At 37.4% G+C, this 25,352-nt stretch overlaps 2 long non-coding RNA genes across 6 annotated transcripts in view; one reads left to right on the forward strand and one right to left on the reverse strand.

The window, feature by feature from the left end:
• The window catches only part of LOC105481147 (uncharacterized), a 293,709-nt gene that overhangs the window by 121,836 nt on the left and 146,521 nt on the right, over positions 1-25,352 (forward strand). The window lies entirely within an intron of this gene.
• The window catches only part of LOC105481130 (uncharacterized), a 29,941-nt gene continuing 15,000 nt past the window's right edge, over positions 10,412-25,352 (reverse strand). Inside the window, exons 3-8 of one of the 5 annotated variants that reach the window (XR_986776.2) lie at positions 19,899-20,069; positions 19,320-19,466; positions 17,954-18,138; positions 16,474-16,640; positions 14,659-14,764; positions 10,412-10,671 (exon numbers count right to left, since the gene is read on the reverse strand). This is a non-coding gene — a long non-coding RNA (uncharacterized lncRNA). The remainder of the gene's footprint in view (positions 10,672-14,658; positions 14,765-16,473; positions 16,641-17,953; positions 18,139-19,319; positions 19,467-19,898; positions 20,070-25,352) is intronic. The other 4 variants (XR_011607761.1, XR_011607763.1, XR_011607764.1 and 1 more) reach the window with 4 other exon arrangements.

Genomic DNA, 25,352 nt, shown 5'->3' on the forward strand with positions numbered 1-25,352 from the left:
ATGTTAAATCCAAAGTTGTTTCAGCATAAAGCCAGTCAATGATGCCAAAATTATTTCAGTCTGATTTTTATAACAAATTCTATCCACCTTCAGCCACAGCAGAGTGTTTATGTATTAAAAGAAAGATTTATTCTTTCTACCAACATTTGTTGAACACCTATCATGCTTCTAGTATTGGAGATAGTAGATGCAGAGATGTAGCTGTCCTCACTCCCTGCACCTTCTCGAGACTAAATTTAAACCTAAAAGGAAAAGACAGCTAATTGAAAAGACCAATTAAGTGATAGGATAGAGAGGTACAATCTCCAAAGAAGGGGACCTAATGGCTCTTTCTTTGGTACAATCTCCGTATAACAGAGGGCCTAATGGCCTCTGGCTGGTCAGGATGGGATTCTTAGAGGCTGCTTAAGCTGAAGCTGACAGGGGGAGTGAGGGGATTCACTAGGCAGAGAAGAATTAGGAGCACAGGGAGCAAGTGTCCTAGGAATTTGCTCTAAATTCTATACTACTCACCAATTAAAGTGATGCAGCCTATAATTGTGAAAATTAACTGTATTTTCTTCTTTTCATGAATCTTCCTCCAAGTCTGAGATGATAACAAATGTTGTTAAAACTTTTAAGCACTTTACTGTCCTCATTACTGGATAATTAAGCAGCACCAGAGTTGAACATTTTGCAATACTTTTTCTCTTTGTTTCCACAACACTATTCTCTATTTTTTCTTCCCTCGTATCTTATTGGCTACTCTTTCTCATTAACTTTTGTTTGACTTATAAATTTTAAAGCCTGTCAGGACTTGATCCCAGACGAACTCATTTCTATGTTTATATTCCTTCCCTGAGGCATCTTGTGAATTCCACACACTGCCACGGCTTCAACCACCATCCATAAGCTTATGACTCCCAAATGTGTCTTTCCTTCCTGATCTCTCTTTGGCTCCGTATCTGTGTATTAAAATGCCTACTGACCTCTCTCTCTCTCTCTCTCTCTTTTTTAAAAACAGGATCTTGCTTTGTCACCCAGGCTTGAGTGCGGCATCACGGCACACTGCAGCCTTGACCTCCCAGGCTCAAGTAATCCTCCTGCCTCAGCCTCCCAAGTAGCTGGGACTCTAGCCATGTGCCACCATGTCTGGCTAATTTTTAAAACTTTTTTGTTCGGACTAAGTCTCCCTATGTTGCTCAGGCTGGTCCCAAACTCCAAGGTTCAAGTGATCCTCACACCTCAGCCTCCCAAAGTGTTGGGATTACAGGCATAAGCCGCCCTTCCCAGCCTGACATGTCTATTTTGATACAGACAAATCAAACTTTTAATAGCCAAAGTAGAATTTATGATTCCTCCCCAAGCATTCCTCCACTCATCTCTATCCCTCACCCTCACCCTATCCTTACCCTCCCTCATGTAATCCATGAAGAAGTTTTGTTGATTACACTTTTAAATCATTAACTTGCATCGTTACTACAGTCGTGGTACAATTACTGTAGCATCCTTTCTTTCCTAGAGAAAAAGCCTCCAAACTTTCCTTCCTCTGTCTACTTCTGCCACCTTACAGCCTATTCACTACAAATCAACCAAAGTTATCTCTTAAAATTATAAATCAATTCATATTCTCCCACCACTTAAACACCTCCAAATAATTTTCAGTGCATTTAGCATAAAAATCTACCTTTTTCATTCTGGATTTCATGGGTGCAGGACTGTCTCTGCCTCTCTTCCTTAACTCTTCTCTTATGCCCCCCAACACCATGCTCACTAAGCCCCATGTTCTTCTTTGTGTTCTTCCGCATTTCAAATTTCTTCCCATCTTTGTTTCTATAAGTTATTGTCATCTATGTTTGGAATGCTTGTGCCTCTGTTTATTGTATGCAGAGAAGGGTTTTAATTTCTTCTCAATTCAGGTCTCACCTTAAATGTTATTTCGGAGAGCCCTTCTCTGATCAGTCTATCTACAGGAGACTCCAGCTCTTTCTGTGAATGGATTATAGAGATATCATGGCACCCATACAATATATTCTGTAGCATCGTTATCTGGGTCTAGAGCAATAACCCACAATCAAACTTATCAATATTTCAGGGAAATTTTAGAATGTTCATATTGAGTGGGATAAGGACTTTGTGTCAGTTCAGTCACATTTTGCTGGACACACAGGAGAACACTTTAGATTTGCCCAAACTCTCCTTTTGGATGTGGCAATTCTAAAACTAATAGAATGGTAGAATTGAAGAGGAGAAAGACCAATGAATTGCAGGTTCTCATTAAGCTTGATTAGATTTTTGCTTCGGTAGGCTGTCTTTTTTGTTGAGTTTCTGAGTGGGTGAGCTGAGCACTTTCATACCTTATCATTTATTGTTGCAATCTGAGTCTCATTCAACAGAAGATTACCATGAGAAAAATAATTGCACAAAAGTAGAAGATAAAAGGTTGAGAGTGATTATATTTGACAGTGTTTATTCATATGGTTATTCAATGTAGACCAGTTTGGATTTATAATAAATCAGATATCCAGTTTGTATTTTTCTTCAGTTTCTGAAAAACGGTTTAAATCTCATTTAAAATTTTAATCAAGTTCCAGAAGATAAACTTTTTCTTTGTGTTTAATTTTATAAAACAATTGATACAATGCAGTGACATAATAATCTTTGATCTAACACCAAATGTGTAGGGTTACTTAATAAAATATTCTGTTATGCTATTTGCATGATACATTTTTCAGTTAAACCACTTCATGTTTTTCATGTGTCACTATGTAGATCCTGAAATGATTGAATAGGAATAGAGTTGTTGAGCTTTGGATGTCTTTGGAATCATTTCATTTCTAGTCTTACTCTACATTAAATGATATGTGCTTTATTTATTTGTTTTTAAATGATAGGAATTCAACTTTGGATGTTGAAATAAAGTCCCCTGGAAGCTAAGTGAATTTCCTATAGAAATGTGATTTCTAGGCCGGGCGCGGTGGCTCAAGCCTGTAATCCCAGCACTTTGGGAGGCCGAGACGGGCGGATCACGAGGTCAGGAGATCGAGACCATCCTGGATAACACGGTGAAACCCCGTCTCTACTAAAAAATACAAAAAACTAGCCGGGCGCGGTGGCGGGCGCCTGTAGTCCCAACTACTCGGGAGGCTGAGGCAGGAGAATGGCGTGAACCCGGGAGGCGGAGCTTGCAGTGAGCTGAGACCTGGCCACTGCACTCCAGCCTGGGCGGCAGAGCGAGACTCCGTCTCAAAAAAAAAAAAAAAAAGAAATGTGATTTCTATGCCCATTTGTCATGAACTGACTGGCCTCAGAGTGGGGTACAAAATTTTGTACACACATTAATGTCTGGTTTCTCCACAATTGAGAGGTTAACTCTGAAATTACTAAAATCAATTAAGATGATTCCAAATGCCCAGTAGATTATGCCACAGTAGAAAGTGTTAAAGTGAAAAAATCAGGTCTTGTACTATTAGCAAAATTGTGCTGAGACACCAGAATACCAGAGCATAACTCATTGAAACTCGACTTTTTTCCTATTTGCACAGAAAATGAAAAAAACAAAAAACAAAAAACAAAAAAAACAAAAAACAAAAAACAGTCTTTTAGAAAGCTCTATTCATGCAGAGGCAGTCATTACTGATTTTGAATTCTGAGTTTTTGCTGTTTGTCCTGCCTGCCAGGTATTTCACAGGACTAATTTTTTTCCACCATTAGGATATATTGGCAAGCAATGACAGAACAATAGAGTTTCTTCTGTTTTATCTCTTTAAATTCTTAATGTATTCGCATCCCCGAACCCCAACAAAAAGAGCCTCTGTGAGAAGCAAATTTCTCTATGTAAAGCCTTTCCTATCATAAAAGCCTTCCCATGATGATCAATCACAATCATTTGTAGTCATGGTAATGTGAAGAATTAAGAATCATCCATTTAAGCCAGCAACTCCTTGCTGTGTCACTTTCCAAATTAGTAAATTATCAAATTAAGTTTGTGTTTGAAGAGGAGTTATGCTTCAATATTTAATTTATTGGTAAAACTTAATAAGACAGTTATAAGATCACCTAATTTTGCCTAATGTACTTTTGTATATTTAATGGATATAAGAAATAGCTTGTCATTTGGCACTGAAGTCTATGAGGCACATACTTTGTAATACAATAAGTTCTCACTTAACATAATTCATAGGTTCTTGGATAATATGACTTTAAATGAAATAATGTAGGATGAAACCAATTTTACCATAGGCTCATTGATATAAACAATAGTTCTTATGGCATATTCCTGGTCACAAAAACACCACCAAATATCTAAATAAAGATCCAAAGCATGTCTAATATTAAACATTGAAATTGATGTGAGTTATTGTTACCAGAATATCAGGCTCACCACACAGAATGCCAGTTACAGAGATAACGAGTATTGTCAGGGAAGGTTTTAATCGGGTGCTGTAGCTGAGGAGAAAGGGAGATAATGTCTCAAATTCATCCCCCAAACCAGCTCAAACTGGGGGGGTTATATAGTGGGGAAGGTGGGAAAGCAGGAATTAGGGAGGGGTAAGAAAGCAGTCCTGACGTATGAGGGGTCTGGTGGCTCACGGAATGTAATCTGGTAAATTTCAATTTCTTGCCTGAGAGTGACTTTTGAGGAAGAAACTCAGGTGAGACAAATACAAGTTTCATGTTTTAGGGTCAGGGAGGGTCCGTTTCTATGTTTATTTTTAGAAACCCATAAGTATTAGTTCTGTGAGACAATCTGTTTCACTATACATTTCATTATACATTTAAGAAAGGTTAATAAAAACAAACAAGATCATTATATAACTTGCTGGCAGTTTTTGGTGAATCAGTGAGTGATGGTGGTCGTGGTGGTGGTGGGTTAAATCAAATAAGAAATGTTTGCAAAATGAAAACTGCAGGGAAACTCTCCTCCCACTATGCAGTTCAAAAGCAAACAAGAAGAAATACTGCTGTAGGAGACCCAGAGATCACCTCTCTTTATCTCTTATGTGGGTTGTATGGCTGAATCAAGAAACCAAATTGACACCAGGCAGATTAACAAGGGGAAAGCATACAAACTTTATTAGTTTTACATGTATATGTAAACTTCATATATGAAGATATGGAATCTTCACAAGTGAGTGAAGTCCAAAGATGGCCAAAGGAAGATGCTTTCATGCTTTTTAGACAAAGAACAATACATTTGAGAAGAAATGAAAGGAAAAAAAGAGATCTGTCTAGAAGCAGTAAATTTTTAGGGAGGTTACTAGGAGAGATATATGAGGGAGGGGTGTAGTGGAAGGTGTTACTTTATTAAGTGTATTTTTTCAGGTCTACTACATCTTCCAATTCCCAGTTTCTAGTAGGGCTATTTTCACACCTGCTAAGGGTTATTTTTACACCCTTGTGGGTAAGGGCATCTCTCCCAAAGGATTCTTTATGGCTTGCTACATGCAGGAAGAGACAAGTTACCTCCCCTTTCCAAAACTGTAATTTCTCCAATGTTTTCAACTCAGAATAATCAATATACCAATTCAGCATATTCTGGGATGGCAAGTCCTTCACTACTTCAGTAGGTGAGCTGAACACTTTCATACCTTATTTATTGTTGCACATTTACATGATTATCAAGACTTAATGAATTTTGATTTGACAATAATTTGTATTCATTTCTTCCTTCATTCATTTTCCAGCCTGCTTACTCCAGCTCAGGATCGTGAGGCTCTGGCAGTTCAGGGTCAAAGCAGGAACAAAAGCTGGACAGAATGCCATCCCATCACAGGGTGCACTCACATACACAGTCAGACTGGAACCACGTAGACATGCCAGTGAACCTAACGGGCACATCTTTGGAATTTGGAAGGAAACTGGAGTATTCAGAGAAAACCCATGAAGACGTAAGGAGAATGTGTAAACTCCACACAGACAGTGGCTCCTGCTATCAGTCAATTTTTTTCCTCATCATTATTATATCAAAACGACCTTGAATGAAACATTATTTGAGGAACTGCTGTACATTATTGATTATCTGACTATAAAATCATATTATAACGTTAATATGTTTATTTTATCAAGTCTTAGCATGAATGCAAAATTAATTTTGTTCACCATCTCAGTAAGGAAATAAAAAGCATCCTGATATTATAATAAGAGTGCTTAATTTTACTATAATTGTTCTAGACTTGTTTTTATGAATATTTATTTGCAAAGACTCTCTTGTTGTACAAGTAATAGCAGATATTACTTGTCTAACCAGGAAGAGGAGTAAAGTGATCTGTTGCAAACCAAAATCAATCTTCTGAAGCACAACACTTTTCCTTTAAGGTCTTTCCTTTGAGAAAATATATTTCAAACCTGATACCTTGCAGAAGAAGCATTTACTGGAAGCACATTCGTAGAGCAGGCCATTCACAACTGCAGTTAAGTTTGAGTTCTATAGGATTCCAGAGGGGAAATAGGGTTCTACTCATTGCACCTTTCCACTTCTTCCACTAATGAGTTCACATTCTCTTGTAATAAACACTGATCATATTAAGTATTAGGATAAGCAGTTTGCAATTGCTCCAAAATACTTAGAACATTTATTCCCTCCATCTCATTTTTCCTATGTGATAGAACATACCCTTCCAAAGAAATCATCTACAGACAATCCTCTAGGAGCCGAATAACTTTGGTATAGGTAAAGATGTGAATGAAAGTATTTCTCGCTCCCATTCTTTTCCTCTCTGCTTTCCCTGTTCTATATTCGTAAATCAATGAACAAGTTGATGCATTAGAAAGTACAATACATACTAAAATGTCCTTCTTATTTAAACTAGCTTTTCATTTACTTTGTACGTGAAGGTATTATAGAGCAATAGAATAAAATAACTTTTCTCCTTTAAAAGTAAATTCTTTTACTGGACATTAAGATTGAATGTACTAGCTGGGTGCAGTGGCTCATGCCTATAATCCCAGCACATTGGGAAGCCAAGGAGGGTGGATCACTTGAAGTCAGGAATTTGAGACCAGCCTGGACAACATGGTGAAATCCTGTCTTTACTAAAAATACAAAAATTATTAGCCAGCGTGTTGGCGCGTGCCTTTAATCCCAGCTACTCGGGAATTCGAGACAGGAGAATCACTTACACCTAGGAGGCAGAGGTTGCAGTGAGCCAAGTGGGTGCCACTGCACTCCAGCCTGGGCAACCAAGCAAGACAAAAAGAGAGAGAAGAAAATAAAGAGAGAGAGACAGAGAGAGAGAAAGAAAGAGAAAAGAAAAGATTGAATGTACTTGGGTAAATAGGGAAATAATGTTTTGTGTTAAAGTGGTTATAAAAACTGATTTTTAATTTGAGGAGAATTTATTAAAATTGCAGATTACAAAGTCAGAGATGTAAGACGTGGAAGGTGGGGTCAGGTATTTATAGTTGAGAAAATCAGCACAGGTGATTCTGAGGCTGGTAATTTTCAGACATCTAATAGAAGAACACTATGCCTGTACTTAGTTACTTCATAGTAGTTATTGTATATTTGCTAATGTTTACTTTTGTTATTTCCTAGCTTTAATAACTTTTTATGCTTTCATTAAGTCAGGTCAAATCATTTGTAGTTTTTGTTAGAGTCATACTTTTTAAAAAAATATTTGGATTATCCAACTTAGACCCTAATAATTCTGTTTACCTACATTTTTGCAAAAATGAAAGTCTACTTAGTAATAATAAAATGAGCTAAATCTGCTTAAGGCCAAGATCAAAAATTTTACTAAGGTAATTTTTTTCTTAAGTTTTAATCTACTTCTTGGAGTGGAGGAGCAATCTGTCAATTATGTATTAAGTTTGAATCTCATATACACAGTACACATGAAGCATTAAAGCTCTGAACTAAAATAATTTCTTATTAACATTTAACTAAGATGTTTATCTAATCTTGTCACAGCTAGAAGCAGAAACCAAAGGAGTTTAAATATGTACCTCATCATTGAATGTCAAGCCACTAACAGAGCCCTTAATTAGCATGTGAAACATCTTAATTCTGTGCCAAGTGGTTTCTTTGTCCCACTCACTCCTGCGGGTGGAAGACAGCATTAAACAACTTGTTGCTGAAACTCAACTCACATTTGTTTTCTAAAATATTTATGTGTTTTCTGTGTTCATGGCTTTACTGCTGACTGAATTGTGTCCTGGAGGAAGGGACAAAAGAGGAGCAAATATTTTCCGGAAATTGAAGAAAATTTCAGATTTCACTGGGAATTTGGATACCAATATAATTTACAGGCATTTCATTAGGTTTTGGCTCATTAAGTGGAACAAACATATTGGGGATTATAAGCAATGCCTTCAAATTTTAGGGTCATTTTAAAACTCATTGTAACAACAGAGCGTAACTCCTTCTTTTTTAAGATCCTTAGTTGCTCGAGATTGACTTGTACTCTCAGTGTTATTTGGAGAGTTCTGAAATTGGTGTGATGTTGGCATTTCACAAGCCCCATCCATAGGGCTTGAAATCTGATAACATTTTTAATTAAAGTTCTTCCTATTAGAAAAGCAGTTTAATGAAGAATTGTTACGTTAGGTCAGGGATAGAGATGGAAAGTGGCCTATTCACCATACGCAACAGAATTTATCACATTGCCTAATGAGTAATCATTCATTATTTCACAGATATTTATGAATAGATTTTCCTTTGGTGGGTTTGGTAATAACTGTTGAATATTAAGCCATTTATGTAACTTCAATGACCTTCTTTTGTTAAAAATCTGTACAACAATTGAATTGGATTAAATGATCCTGTGCACTTTCAGATCAAGATTTCAAAGGATCATATGTTTCCAATTTTTAAAAACTTGTGTCTTATATCTAACTCTTTAAGTTGAAGCTGGAACCAATTATCTGTGGGAACAATTGGATTAATGCAATTCAAAATACAGATTTTTATGAAGAGCCTACTCTGTGTTGAATACAATAAATAAATATTCTTACAGGTCTGGTCAATGTTCTGTATCACTGAGAAGATGGAGGGGCTGTCCTAAAGCAAGCAGCAGGGCTTGGCTCCTTCTTGCAGAAGCAAAAGAGAAAAAAAACAGGAGCTAAGGAGAAGTTTGAGGAGGCAGTAGTGGGGCAGGTGAATGGGCAGGAAAGGCGAGAGACCAAAGGAGAAGCCACCTCCTTCAGTAGTGTGAGCAGGAAGTAAAGAGGCTAATACAGCCCATCTCTTGCTCTGGGGCTCAGGAGTCTGTTTATATATAAAGGTCACATGAAGGTAAAAACTTCTGTTTCAGTCTGAACCGTGTCAATTCCAAGTCAACACCAGGCTCAAAACTGTATCTGAGAGGTCCTGCCAAAACATCTCCAGGTAATGATAGTGATGCCCAAATATTTCTTTAGGACTTTAGTTCATTCTTAAAATTGAATATATCCTTATTCATCTGAGTCCCTAGTGCTTGGGTAGTCAATTAAATGCTGCCAATGCAAACCAGAGAGATGGGGACTTTGGCTAAACTGGAGGAGCCAGTCCTTCACCGTCAGCTCTGCTGGGTAGAAAAATAAGACATATAGGTGTATTCTGAGAAGGAGAATAGCAAACTTGGCAAATAAGGGAATAAGATGCTTTTCTGCGAGGACTGATTGGAGTGAGAATGATGGTGAAGGAAGGGAAATTTAATATGGTTTTTTGGATAATTTTTTTTATTCTTCTCCCCGGAGATTTCACTATCATTTGTAGTTGTTTGGCAATTAATGTATGTAATTTCACATAGTTTAATAAAGAAATTAACATGATTTGTGGGCATACCCTGTGCATTTCTGTATCACAGCTATCAATGGACTTTAATTTTGCTCACTGCAAATCATATTAAGGAAATAAGATTATTCTTGAAGCAATAAGATCATCAAGCATTTATTTATTTTCCTTACCCCAGCTTCATTTTAAATAGATCATTAACTTGAAGTGAATCCTGTTCTAAGATGTTATGAACTGAAACTGTGAACATCTATACCTTTGTACTTCGCTGAGTTGCCATTGAAGAAGCCAAACATGGCTTGCTCAAAGGTCCATGCTACCTCTGAATAGAGGCCAGGTCTCAGTCTTTCCCAGGAATATTTTTAGCTGAGGGGATTCAATAATGACCTTACTGTATATTGTTTCCAGTGCTCAAAGTAGTTAATCATCAGGAGGGGAAAATAGTACATTTCACTAGAGGGCAATGAGTGAAATGCATTTTGGAGCATTTGTGAGCAGAAGCTTCAAACCAAGTTTGTCACAGGCTTTGAAATGGGATATGCCGTGAAATTCACATCTGCTGTCAAGGGAGGGAGATGATAACTTGACAAATGGAGGTACACCATTTATTTCGTAAGGAGGGTACTGGGGACCATTCTGGCCTGAAATGATGCCTTTTGTTCAAGTGAATCTCTGTTCAAATTGAAGAGCTGCATAGACAAACTGAAAGCTGCAGCTTCCATCTAAGATTTTCCATTTCAGCCTTTTTCTTAAAAATAACAATGGCTGGCCTGCTTCCTGAGTGTTTGGACTAGATGGCTTTTAATTTCCCATCCCAAGGAGATGATCTAAAACTGCAACAAAATTGGTACAATCAATTATTCCCAGACTTAGACCCTCTCTTCAAGCTTCCCACTCGAAATAGGGCATAAAACTTTTAACAAATTGGATACTTAAGTTATTTTCTCATTTCTCTTCTCAAGACATCTTTGTGCTACCTGTAAAAAAAGATAAGGAAATTAACAATGTGGAGGACATTACAATGCAAAATATATAACAATTTAAGAAAATAAATTTTAAATAATGTATCCCATCCCAGACTTCTGAATATATACTACATATCAGGGTATTGTGCAACCAGATAGTGTCGGGAGTTAAGAAAGCCTAACATCCACTCAAGATCTTTCCTAATTCTCTGCAGCATACTGAAAAGCAACAGAGTGTGGTGGTTAGCTTCAAGAGTCAGACATTCTGTCTTCCTAGCTCTTCCGCTTTCTAGCAGTTTGAGTTAGGGCAAGCCATTTAACCTCTTTAAGCCTCTGTAAAATTAGGATATAATAAAGCCTAAATCAAAGTACCATTACGAGAATTGTGAAACAATGCGTCTAAAGTCTGCATTTCAGTTCCTGACACAAAGCTAATACTTAATAAATGGTAGTGGCTATGATTACAGTAATAGTTGCATTTATTTTTCTAGTAGTATCAGTATGCTGCCGTATAGCCACCACTCTGAACAGGAAATAGAAATTGGATGGCAAAATATCACTAATTCTTATTAATGGGAGATGTGACCCTATTTGGAAATAGGGTTATGGCAGATATAATTCATTGATATGAGGGGTGAGCCCCTAATCTAATGACTGGTGTCTGTATAAAAAGTGGCAGTTTGAATCTAGAAACACACACAAAGAATAATTTTCTTATGCAAAACTAAAAAATGATTAGAGGTGGTTTTATCTTTTATCGCTTTATTTTATTCCTTCCAAAAGAAATTTGAAATTATTTAAATAAAAAATATTAGCTCTTGGTTAATGGGCACTTATTTTGTGGTTGGAATCCTCTACTAAAGAAATCCCACTGGGCATTTTTATAAACCATTCAACAATATCATGAGGTAGGTATGCTAGCAGCCCCTTTTATTTTATGTATGGAAATATTGACATTCGGAGGATTTTGTGGCTTGCAGAAGGCTTCACAATTGGCCTAGAATATATTAATAGACAAATCTAAGACAGCCTGAAACTTTGTGCTTTACAAGAGCTATTGCCCATATGTCTAAAGGCTGTGCGATGTTCTGAGTGTGTGGGTCGAGGGGAGGAGGCACTCATCCCTATTCTCATGACCACTCCCTTCTCACTTGATCAGGGTGGCTGGATGTTGGGAAAGAAACCTTTGGGCCCCAGTTGCTCTTAGTACAAGGATGAACATGATTTTGCCTCAGATCTCAGCTCCACTCTGGAACCACATTTGGGTGAAGCGTCTGGAGATTTGGATTTGCCTGGATGATTTTTGGTTCCAGGTAAAAAGCATTTTCAGAGAAGTCAAGGAACTTCAGCTGCAATAGCATCAATGTTCATGAATAAAACTCTATGAAATAATTCTGAAAACAAGAAGGCTTAGGTTGCCATTTTAAAAGGAGGCAAATTAGAGGGCTCAGTCTGAGTCCTGCTGTTTTTTCTTAGTAAAACTTAATGTCTCCTATAAAAACATAGGCTCTACATTTCTCTCTTATTATCCAGTTCACATTTTAGCTACTCAATACAATCATATTCTCATTTGTTCATGCATTGATTCACTCATTAAATAGATTTTGATTGCTGACTCAGTGCCAAGATTCACATTAGAACATGACCTCAGGAATGATAGATACCCAGCCTAGATTGGTTGTGAGAGTGCGTGAGAGAGATCACTCTGGAGGAAGTGATCTGAGGTAGTAGGTGGTTCCTAGCTTGTAAGTAGGAATTAGCCATGAGAAGAAGTAGGAGAGAGAATATTCCAGGCATAGCAAAAGGCAGGGAAAGAAGAATGCTAGAGGAAAGTGATGACAGATGAGTCCGGGAGGTACAATGGAGGCAAATAGTCACAAAAAACTCATATGGCAAACAAAGAGTTTGAATTTTACTTGGTTAAGTAATGATGAAATACTGAGAGTTTTAAAACAATTTGTTGTACTGATAACAGTGGGCTCTGGAAAGTTCCCAAAGGCCAGTAGGACCTCGATTCCAACGGGTGTCCAGGCTCTTGACATCATCTTGAGCAGGAATTCATGGATGATTCAGAAAATTGTGAAAGTACAGAGATTTCTTGCAACATGAAAAGTACACACTCAAGAAAGAGGAGTATTGGTGTACTCAAGAGAGTTGCACACAAGGGGGATTGGGGATGCTACTTTCATGACTTTCTTTAACAAAGAGGTGGAATATTCATGATTCCTGAAAAAAGGTGATTTTCTTAGCACAATTAGAAGTTCTGTACTCATATCTCTATGGGCCTGATAAATTTTGAATACCTCACAGAGCTCAGAATGCTCTCAGCTAGACTAGGATTTCTTGGAAAAGTGGTGTCACCCAATTTTTTCTTTTCTTTTCTTTTTCTTTTTCTTTCTTTTTTTTTTTGGGGGGGGGACAGTCTCGCTTTGTCGCCCAGGCTAGAGGAGTGCAGTGACATGATCTCAGCTCACTGCAACCTCCGCCTCCCCGATTCAAGAAATTCTTCCTGCCTCAGCCTCCCGAGTAGCTGGGATTACAGGTACCAGCCATCACGCCTGGCTAATTTTTGTATTTTTTAGTAGAGACGGGGTTTCACCATGTTGGCCAGGCTGGTCTTGAACTCCTGAGCTCAGGTGATCCACCCACCTCAGCCTCCCAAAGTGCTGGAATTACAGGTGTGATCGACCTCTATGGCCCTGATAAATTCTGAATACCTCACAGACGTCAGAATGCTCTCAGCTATTTTTCTTTCCTCATATGTTATAAGCAGGGCATCTTTACCTTTTAGGAGTGTTGAAAGCTGTTAAACATAGTTTTCTAGGCTGCACTGCTTAATATGACTTGAATTTTCACTTACTATTAAATATGCAGAATGAAAAAGTCACTTGGTAGATACTTTGTATAATGTGGGTAGATTAAAATCCTCATTAAATTAATTTACATTTACATTTTATGTACTTCTTTTTTTCTTTTTTTTTTTTTTTTTTTGAGACAGAGTCTCGCTTTGTTGCCCAGGCTGGTGTGCAGTGGCATGATCTCAGCTCACTGTAACATCTGCCTCCTGGGTTCAAATGATTCTCCTGCCTCAGCTTCCCGAGTAGCTGGGATTACAGGTGCGCACCAGCACCCCGACTAATTTATGTATTTTTAGTAGAGACAGAGTTTTGCTATGTTGGCCAGTTTGGTCTTGAACTCCTGGACTTCAGGTGATCTGCCTGCCTCGGGCTCCCAAAGTGCTGGGATTACAGGTGTGAGCCACCGTGCCCAGCCGTATGTACTTTTTGATACAATATAAAATGCAGCTTTTTTATTTGTCTACTTTGGGTAAATGGCTGTTCCAAAGTGCCAAGTATCTCATAATCTCTACTATGGTAGGGGCTGGGAAAGCTCTTAGGTATCAGGTTAGCTTTATTAGATGGAAAGCACTATGATTTTGACAGCTGCTCCAGCTGCAGAGTTTCTGGGATGCTCTTCTTGTTAAGGACAGACCTTGTTTGCTATTCAATAAACGAATGCTTTTAAACCATATCAACAATAGCACCTAAGGAGAGCAATTCTGTATTTTACACAAGAATTTCCACAAAGTAGCTGTTAATATCAGGAGGAAATACTTATTATGTTTAATACTATCCTTAATTCTAAATAAAGAGAAATTGGACTGTATCCTTGGAGCATAGAAATTTGTGCCTTATTTATAACAAGAGAAAGAACTGACTTCCTTTTCTTGAAATCTTCCAGCAGGTTTATTTGTTATTCAAAAGTATTCACAGAAAAATGATCTCTTAGCATAATAGGAGGAATATGGAAAATAAGGAATAGAGTATTTTTTCCTTCTACTGCTTCATAGCAGGCACAGATAATTACAAAGGTTGGCATTGCTTTTGGACAAGTTGTGTCAACTGTTTGTGGTGATCTGTAGTACAGAAGAATCGGGCAATTCTTCAGGTTGGCACTCATGGGAGAACTTGAAATAAGAGAACAAGACAACTTCCTTACCAATCTGAAGCATGACCATTCTCTCTCTCCATTCCTACTTCTCTCCATTTGCTGATTCAGGCATTAGATAAAAGGAAACAGATCGCATTTCCCAAAGTGCAAGATGCTGGGTGAGAAAAACAATTGCTGGTGTCAGATTATTTCAGGAAAGCTGGATGGACAAAGCCAAACAGGTTTATTTACTACAGAGTTTTTTAGAGTCTTTAGATGCTAATGTTACAGCCATCAAAATAAGAATGAAAATTCACTGAGTGCCTACTGTGCCTCAGGTACAGGGCTTAGCTTGTGTTACCTTGTTTAATACTCATGAGGAACTCTGCCAGGGGGGCACTAATATTACCCTCATTGTACACATGAGGAAACCGAGGCCAGATAACTTGTGAAGCTTACAGAGTGTATTAGGCCATTCTTTCATTGCTATAAAAAAATACCTGAGACTGGGTAATTTATACAGAAAAAGATTTAATTGGCTCACAGTTCTGTATGCTTTACAGGAAGCATGTAATAGCATCTTCTTGGCTTCTAGGGAGGCTTCAGGAAGCTTACGATTATGGCAAAAGCAGGTGTAAGAAGGGCGGGGGAGGTGCTGGGCACTTTTTAAAGACCACATCTCATGAGAACTCACTGTCAAGAGGACAGTACCAAGGGGGATGGTGCTAGACCATTCATGAGAAATCTGCCCCCATGATTCAATCACCTCCCACCGGGCCCCACCTCCAACACTGGGAATTAAATTTCAACATGAGATTTGGGCAGAGCAAAACATTCAGACTGTATCACACAGGTAACCAGTTGTTCTTTGAGGGCAGGATTCGGTATGCAGTATTTTACACATTTATTAAACCACATTTTCTTCTTCCATCCCTTTTTCCTTCCCGTTATCTATTGAAATTAAAATTCTATGAGATCCAGTTTAGGAAATGTTGTAGCAGAGGAAATATGAAAGAATGTTGGGAAGAATCCTGCAGAGTGGTTGCATTTTCTCAGACATAAGAGATGTGTGTTACACTAGCACAAGACCAGGGAATCTTTGCCTCCTTTTTGGGTTTGAACAAAATACTACAGGCCCGTGACTTCATATTTCAAAATCTATGGAGCCTAGTCTTTCCTTCAAAATAAATTATTTCCATTTCTGGTAGATAAATCTTTGTTGGGGTACTACTTAAAATATTTTAATTAAGGAGAAGGAATAAATTCTGGCACATGCTATGTCAAGCACAATCCCTATGTCCAGAATCCTTTTACTTTACATAGCTTATGGCCTTAGCTACACTAGCTAAACCTCAAATCTGACTTTTATCAGACAGAAAGAATTTTAACAGTTTGGCTCACTTCTCAGATCATACTAAAATATGATTCTTTGTCAGTTACCTGAATAGGCAGTACATAAATTAGGAAAAAGAAATGTTCAATAAGCATAAAATATCCAACTTCTCTCCTAATCAAAAAAGAAAAATACGAATGATGAAATTTTTTTATTAATCAGATTGTCAACACTTAAGAAGTTTGATAATGACATTGTTGGAAAGGCCTTATATGCATTTCTGGTGGGAAAGTAAATTATTACATTTTTACAGGACAATTTGGGAATATCTACCAGGTTAGGGGGAGAAAAGTTCATATCTTTGGACCTAGAGATGCCTGTTGTATATATTGTCAGTTAGTTCTCCTTTGTTCTTTCCACAACTCATCCTTTAAAATGGTGTACTATATGTAATATCCAGGTTTTATCTGTCCTCGTAATAGGATTATACATCCTCACTCATTGACATGTGTTTCGCAGTGCCTCTCCCAGAGGCAGCATAAACTTCTCACCCCATTGACATCACTCCTGGCTACATGATTTGCTTTGGCCGTGGAAAGTGAGTGGATATGATATATGCCACAACTGAGCAGAAGTTTGAAAGCATAGATTGGTTTTGCCATTTCTTTTTTTCCTCTGCCATGAGATAGAAAAAGAAGTTGCCTCTTCAGCCTCAGCCCTAGAATATAAATGACATGGATTCAACCTGAAGTCAAATATCAGCTGACATACATGTAAACAATTGTCAAATATTGTCATCGTAAGCCTGAAATATTGCTGTTGTGTTTTTTTTTAACCCCAGCAAAACCTGGTATCAGCTAATAGAAAACCAATATTCACTATCTCTATACTCAATATAAACTCTGATTATAGTTGGCTTTCCTCTTTTCCAAACTGTACAAATGTTTGACATTTCTAATATATTTTAAAGTATATATTTTCTTATGTTGTTTGCCAACCATATTACATGGTCCTCTCTCAAGATGTACTTTAAACAGTTTTATGCCGTATCATATATATTTTTAAAAATTGGGGTAAAATTTATATGAAAAATTAACCAATTTACCCTGTACAATTCTGTCTAGTTCCAAAGAATTCTCATCAATTCCATTCCCAGTTGATAATCAATATTGTGAAACTACTACCTCTGTCTAGTTCCAAAGAATTCTCATCAATTCTATTCCCAGTTTCCTTTGGGAATTCTCATCATTCCCAATGGAAACCTCATATCCACTAAGTAATCATGCCCTGTTCCCCCCAACTACCCCTTTCACTTGGAAACCACTAATCTGCTTTCTGTCTCTACGGTTTTATCTTCTTTAGATGTCATATAAATACAATTGTGCAATATTTGATTTTTTGTGGCCTCTTTCAGGTAGCATATTTTTGAGATACATCCACATTGTAGCATGCATCAGAACTTTATTTTTTATTGCTGAATAATATTCCATTTTATAGATACACCTTATTTTGTCCATTTAAGTTGTTTTCACCTTTTACCTGTTGTGAATAGTGCTACTATGAACATTTGTGTACAAATGTGTGAGAACCTGTTTTCTATTCTTTTGATTATAAACTGGGAATATAATTGCTGAGTCGTGTGGCAATTCTGTGGCTTTTTGAGAAACCACCTAACTGTCTTCTACAATGGTTGTACCACTTTACATTTCTACCAACAATGCATGAAGGTTCCAGTTTCCCCACATCCTTGCCAACACTCACTGTTTACCTTTTATTTTTTTAATTGTAGACTTTCCAGTGGGTGTGATATAGCATCTCATTGTGATTTCGGTTTGCACTTTTCTAACGACTAACAAGGTTAAACATCTTTGTATGTGCTTGTGTGCCATTTATATGCCTTCTTTAGGAAAATATCTATTCCAGTTCTTTGCCTGTATTTAATTAACTTATTATTCTTTTTATAGAGACAGGAGGGTCTTGCTATGCTGCCCAGCTTGGTCTCAAACTCCTGAGCTCAAGGAATTCACCCACCTGGCCTCCCAAAGTGCTGGGATTACGGGCATGAACCACCACGTCTGGCTTCTTTGCCCATTTCCTAACAGAACTCTTTTTTGCTCCAACTGTCGTCTGTTTACACAGTTAGCAGTGGCTTATTTGCCTTTCAATGTTATTGAGAAATGTCCTCAGCATAGCCAGTTTTCTACCTTGAGAAAGTTCTGAAATAGGCAAAACAAAAGAGAGTGTTTTACCCTAGTCCCTCAGGGAGCGCCCTGACAGGTCAATACAGAAAAACGTAATTACATTAGACAAAGTTCTGCTCTGCTCCCTCTGGAGTCTTGAACCCACAGTGAGAATGCAAGCTTTTGTTTTAAGACCACCACAAATCCATGGAGGGTGCTGGAACTTGGCCAAACAAAATGCAGTCAAGTTCTGCCACGGTTAAGTCACTTTTGGTTACTGTACGCTTTGGGCTATTTTTCATAGTTCTAACACAGTTCTTTCTGAGAGTTTGGCTTTTTTTCCTGATATCCCATGATATATATGTGTGTGTGTGTGTGTGTGTGTGTGTGTGTGTGTGTGTATATATATAAAATAGAAAAGAGAACACTGAAAGCATGCTGATGAATGCAGTTACATCTTCTCGGAGAGAACTTTCATTCGTATGTTCTAAGGTTTGTCCCTTAGCACTGAGCTGGTCCAGTGTTTGTGTAGATGATTGATATAACAATGCAGATGGTATGCAGAAGACCCAAAGTTGAATGGAAAAGCTAGCTAATATGCTTTTTGTTAGAGTTGATATTTAGAAATATGGAAACCTTGAGCCCCTGAATACAATAGTGAATAGCTTTGAATGCTGTTTAAAAATACAATAAAAAGTAAAGCTACCATAAATCGTTTGGCTGAAAAAGAGCAAAATTTGTCAGCAGTACAAGTAGTATACACTTTGCTTGATCAATAAGCTCAGTGTAAGGCAGCAGTCTATCAAAAGATTGAATATGCATTTTTGTTATTTTATACTAGTCTTTAAAAATATATCCAGAATCGGTGATAGAATGATGCTATTCAAATCTTAACCAGAATGTTGTGCCTACTGGGTATCATATTGAAAGAAAATCAGAAGAGACTGGAGTAATGGCCCCTGACCTCCTTTAAGAATCTATTGAAAGCTCTATCTTTTTTTTTTTTCCTGAAATAAACATGGTTATCAAATCCTGCCAATGAATTCAAAGAGTTCACATATCAGTGTTGAAAATCTTTAAAGTAGAACAGCAAGTAGAAGTAAGCCAGGAGAAGAGAAATTAAAACTATACCATTTGAAGACTATGTGAATTAGGAGTGTTTAGATTGGAGAATAAAAAGTCTGATAGGACCTGAGTTGTAATGTGATAGGCCTTACCAGTGTTTATCAATATGAAGTTGGCTTCTTTTCCTGGCACATTTCCATGAGATTGCCTCTGACCAGTGGCATAAGGGGAAGGGTGTGCATTATTCCTGGGTAATGACATCTATTTGCTGCTGTGAGATATACCAGTGATCATTCCCCCTGCAATGTATATCAAGCAGGCAGCATATTCATGATAATGCAGTTAAAAATGGGAAGTTTTCCATCACTTTAGGCTTCTCAGTAACTATGCTAACTCATGATATATATGTCCAGTGAAATGTCTTCATTGAATTAAGCAGCTGGGATTTGGGGACTGCAGCACAATTTATCACATTTAGATAACTGTTTTCATTTTCTAAGACAGACAATATTTTTTATTATTTTGGTTGTAATGAAATTTCAAGACAGTAAGAACAGAGATTTGGCAAAATATTTTATTGTTTACTTTTTAAAATCAGATATTATGGCTAGCAAAAAATAGTGATCACCCAATCTTGTCATGACTACTGCATGAAGGTGACATTCTCCAACTGTCTAACCTTTCTTGAGTCCCAGAGATGGCATAGCTCAAGGTACAGATAGATGACTTACCGTGGGATCACTAATTACAGCTAGTCCTTTGACGGTATTAGTCAGTCAATCAGTCCTGGAAGGGTGGGAGTGGAAGGCACTGAAGCCTTGAATTGCTTCTCTCTGGGTAGAAATTGTGCCCATGTGGCCATATTTAAGCCCAACTTAATTCATCACTGGGGATGCTGAAATCTAAAAATAAAGCACACATGATCTCTAAACAAACAGGTTTGAAGTATGAATTTTTCAAACATTCTGCCTCCCTCTCCCTAGTTGTATATATCTGGTTTATGCTCTGGAAAGGGGCGCATACATTTTTATGTGTCTTTATTTTAACCCAAACATAATAATCTTGGTCTAGTTTCCATAAAAACTAAATATATTCCTTGCTATCAGGTAAGTCATAAAGAAGATATTCCCAAAGATTCCCTATCATAATAAGAAAAAACGTTGCTAATAAGTAGGGCTAATGAGCAATTAGATATAGCAGGTTTCTCCTGGTTCAAATATTCAAATGGTGAGTATATAGAAGGCACCTGGCACCAGGTAAGGGCTTGGACACAATGACCTCTAAATTACAATTAAAAGCTGAGAGCCTGTAGTTGTTTTGGCCTGAATATTTCCTGTCTCTTCTATTTTCATAGGCACTTTTTATCACAAGCTATTGACAACACAGATTTTTATCTAATGTATATAAATGAATGTTTATGAGAAATTCCAGAATGTTTTATAAGACACTGCTTTTTAATAATACAAGGCTGTAAGGGTAAAAGCCTAAATTGTAAAGATAATAACCAAATTTGCATATAGCTGGTCTATGCAAAGGCAAAGTGGAATTGAAAAATTCAAGAAAATGCCAGGCAGCCTTTCTTAAGTGGTTGGAGTCAGTACCAACTCAAGGGCCACCGTCTTTTAACATTTTTATATCCAGGATACTCAACCATGTCTCTTGACATTCAAAAGAATAATTCTTCGTGACTTAACCTTAGCATCAAGAAGTGATTTCACAGCATTCCCTCCATTTTGACCTCTGGTCAGCATCCTCTGACCATTTTATGGCTTGCTTTATTTGTCTTTTAAATTAAATATGAATTAACATCCCCAAGACAATGAATCTTGCACTACTGAATGGCATTCCTAAGGAAGTGAATTTAGCATTACTGAATGTTGGCTATCACCACTGTTAAGACTTTTAGGGGATTTTAGTTGTCGTTGTTTCAGATTTAGATAGGAACATGCATTATTGATTTATGAAACAATTTGTAGCTGTTTGCTTTTATGTCAAACACCTTGTACCACACAGTACTGAATTCCTTTGTCTGCTACTTATAAGCAATGTGCTCATGTTTAAAAAAAAAAAGAAAAAAGAAAAGAAAAAAATACAAAAAAAAAAAAAAACCCTTAGCAAAATTAGTTTATATGACTCTAAATTTTATGTTGTTTATATCTGGAAGTGATTCCAAGGGAATCAGAATATCACTTGCTGATTGAAATAGTACAATTCCTGAGAAGTAATTAGATCATATTCTGATAGTGGGTGTGTAAGCTACTGTAGATGAACGATAAGGAGAGAATGGGCCGGGCGCGGTGGCTCAAGCCTGTAATCCCAGCACTTTGGGAGGCCGAGACAGGTGGATCACGAGGTCAGGAGATCGAGACCATCCTGGTGAACACAGTGAAACCCCGTCTCTGCTAAAACTACAAAAAAAACTAGCCGGGCGAGGTGGCGGGCGCCTGTAGTCCCAGCTACTCGGGAGGCTGAGGCAGGAGAATGGCGTGAACCCGGGAAGCGGAGCTTGCAGTGAGCTGAGATCCGGCCACTGCACTCCAGCCTGGGCGACAGAGCGAGACTCCGTCTCAAAAAAAAAAAAAAAAAAAAAAGGAGAGAATGTTTTCAAGAAAGAAATATCAGTGATCATACAATGGTCAGAAGCACAGATTGTTCTCCCAAAACAGTTAATTTTCTCAAAGTGTACCCTTGAGTAATTTTTTTCTTTTTTCTTTGTATAATTCATATAGATTCAATATCTTATCTCAGCCTAAGTTTTCTCCGTTTAATTAATACTCTTTTTGTACATATTAAGTGACAATAATACATGAAAAACATGTAACAGGTTGTATTAGTATATAATAAGTGCTTATTACTATTTTTATTGTTACTGTTAACTCCTATTGTAATGAATTCTCTTGATGTAGGTAAGGATGTCTATCTAGCTTAGAGAAGGACTATACTGGTGGAAACAGTAGGAGATTGTACACCAGCAACCTTGCCTTCTAGTCCTTGTTTTTCTGCTAACAAATTGTGTGATGATCACCAATCCCTTATCTCTTTGACCTAAATTTAAGACACTTGTTTGTATTTTGTTTTTTTCCAGCTGCAAGAACCCCCAACATTTTCAAGTTAAAAATTTCTTTGAATTTATGTAAGACAGCATCATGACTGACAAAATATCTTACTACAAACATCTTATTAATGATAAATGCTGAAAACTACACATTATGGATATCAAGTGACCCAGAGTATTTTCTTCCCTTGGTTATAGACAATGCGCTGTTTACTGAATGCCCTGCCAGCAGATCTCCTTTCCATCCTCCTATTTCACACACTGGTGGCTCTCTTATCTCTTACTGAACACTTTGAGAACACTATTTTTAATGGGAGAATCACCTTGAACTTACTGAAGAAACCTCTTAGACCGTCTTCAGATCCGAGAGTGGGTAGGTGAAATGTGGACTGGGCATTATGTTCTGTTACCTTTCTAAAGATAGCTTTTTAAATAAATTTTTAAGGCTGCAAGTGGGGCTTCAGTAATTGTTTCTCTAAATTTGGAGACAAAAATTCCCTCTGGGCCACCAGTCAGTTCAATCTGTTCAAAAAACAATGACTCATCATCCTCCTCATTCTTCTTATAATCTTTTCAATAATTTCTTTCAGGAAGAAATGCCTATTCCATGCCAAGCACAGGGATACATGTTTTAAATATTGTCTCATTTTATCTTTATAACAAACCAACAGGTAGGTCCCGTTATCTCTGTTTTTACTGGTAAAGTCACATGGCTTGTGAAGAGGGTGTCTCTGTTGGAATGCTGCTCTCTTTAAATCCAGAGTCTGTGCTTTCTGCTTCTTCCCCATCAGATTAGATCAAAGTTTAATCTTCCTTTCTCATTTCAAAACCTGACTTTGTTGGAGGAGAGCCTGTAAGAGAGGAAGTGTGACTAGATCGTATCAAGAGCTTCTCCTGAAGGGTGACATTACTTCTGGGCTAATTCCTTATTGAAGGAACTATGGGAGAAAATTATTACGGTGCTTGTCTCTTTGAAGGTGTTTTTCTTAAGTCAAGGCAGCCCCAAGGAGTCCTCAAAGGAGTTGTAATTGAATTGTTCTTCCTTTTACTCATCACGGTTGAGACAGGTATGCAAATAACACTGAGGCATTTAGGAAGGTTATTTGAGTCCTGATGTTTGTTCAAGCAACATTTGAGAAACACTATTAGGAAAATGTGTGCATATTCTACATCATTCGAGATATAATGAATCTTGATTATTAGATTAATCGTATCATATGTGTCAACTAGGAAAACGTGCCTTATTTGGGGGTGAGATTTTGTCTGCAGGTACTAGTGAGGATGTTTTTTGGTAAAGATGAAGTCACAGAATTTTTTTTTTTTTTTAAAGGAGGTTTTAGCTTATATTTGACTGAGGTTGAAGTAAGAAGCCAATTTGGAAGGTAGCTACTTGTGAAGCTCTCTAGATATTAAGTGTTATTTCTAAAACAAACAATCACTCCAGGAAACTGTCAAGACCATGATCCCAGGAAAACCACAGGGGACAGTAGAGCACAGAAGGAAGAACAATGAACTAGGATAAGAACCTGCTACGCCAGGAACTAACTCTATGTGTGTCTTAGGACAAGTTACTTAACCAGTGTCAAGCTCACGTTCTGTGTTTGCAAAGTAAATGTGGTTGCGTGTTTGACCAAGCAGTTTCTAATGTCCCATTGAACTACATATACCATGATTTGAAGTGTATGCAGAATTAACGATTTGCTATCAGTAAGGATGTTTATTTTATATTTGTTTCCTTAGATGTCCTTTTAACACAATGAAAGATGACCTTAAATAGTTGAATAAAAATAGTATTCATCTTTCTAAAAATCAAAACCTGTCCATGTGTTAACCCTTTATTGTCACATTAGCCTTTGCACTGTATGCATATTCCTGTCAATGTATACAGCTAAGAAAAGGTAATAGACGGCCAAATAATACTGACTTTACTGGTGTAAGATACAGATATTAAAATTTAGAGGCTTCCCAATTTCTAGGCAATTGATTTACCTTTTCATGACCTTAACTCTGAAAGGTAACTACTATGAACTGAATTGTGCACGCCCCTCCCCACTCAGATATTGAAGTTCTAACCCCCAGTATCTCAAAATGTGACTGTATGTATTTGGAGATAGAGCTGTGAAAGAGGTGGTGAAAGTAAAATGAGGTCATAGGTGAACCCTAATCTAATATGACTGGTGTTCTTATAAGAAGAGGAGATTAGGACACAGACAACACAGACTAACACGCTCATGTGAGGACACAGAGAAAAGGAGTCTGTCTGCAAGCCAAGAAGAGAGGACTCAGAAGAATCTGTTGACACCCCGATCTTGGACTTCTAACTTCCAGAACTGTGAGAAAATAAATATTTAAGTCATCGCCCTGTCTATTGTATTTTGTTATACATACCTAGAAAACTAATACAGCATTATTATTCTCAGTTTTTGATTTAGAAAATGTGACTCAGAGAGGTTAGTTAACTGGCCAAAGATCACATGGCAGAAGTTGGATTCAAACTTGTTTTTCTGTCCATGCACTTTCCATGTCACCATATAGTTGCCTTATTAAGCAGAACAGGTGACCTTCACCCTTTCATGGAGCATCACTATGTCCCATGTAAGAGTCTATGAAAGGGTAACTGCTTGCAGAGACTTTACAAGGACTTTGCAAGCATGACACTTTCAGGAAGGAGCAAAGCCTGTTGCTCAGGAGCCTGAGTTCCTTCACTGGACTGTTCGGGACCTGGCACTAGCCCTTGGTCTTTGAACTTGAATAAGCTACATAAACTTTCTGTGCCTTTTTCCTCCTTATATGATGAAATCGAAATAAAAATACCTACCTTATATGTTTGTTGGGAGGATTAAATGAGATACTGCATATACAGCCTTTAGTGTAGCCCTTGGCATGTTTTAGGAGTCAATATATGTTAGCTGTTAATAATGCTACAGTTGCTATTATTTTTATTCCTTCATTTGATCTGACAACTATTCTGTAAGATGAATAACTTGAGGGACTTTTGCAATTTTTATGATGGACACTTTTATGCTAAAGAGAAGAAACAAAGTCCCTGAAATTATAACAGATTATTTTGACTGAGCTCAGTTTGTTTTATTTTAATTTCACTTTCACTTTTTAAACTAAATTAGCTTAT

The sequence above is a fragment of the Macaca nemestrina genome, chromosome 9, assembly GCF_043159975.1.
Source record: "Macaca nemestrina isolate mMacNem1 chromosome 9, mMacNem.hap1, whole genome shotgun sequence".
NCBI lineage: Eukaryota > Metazoa > Chordata > Mammalia > Primates > Cercopithecidae > Macaca > Macaca nemestrina.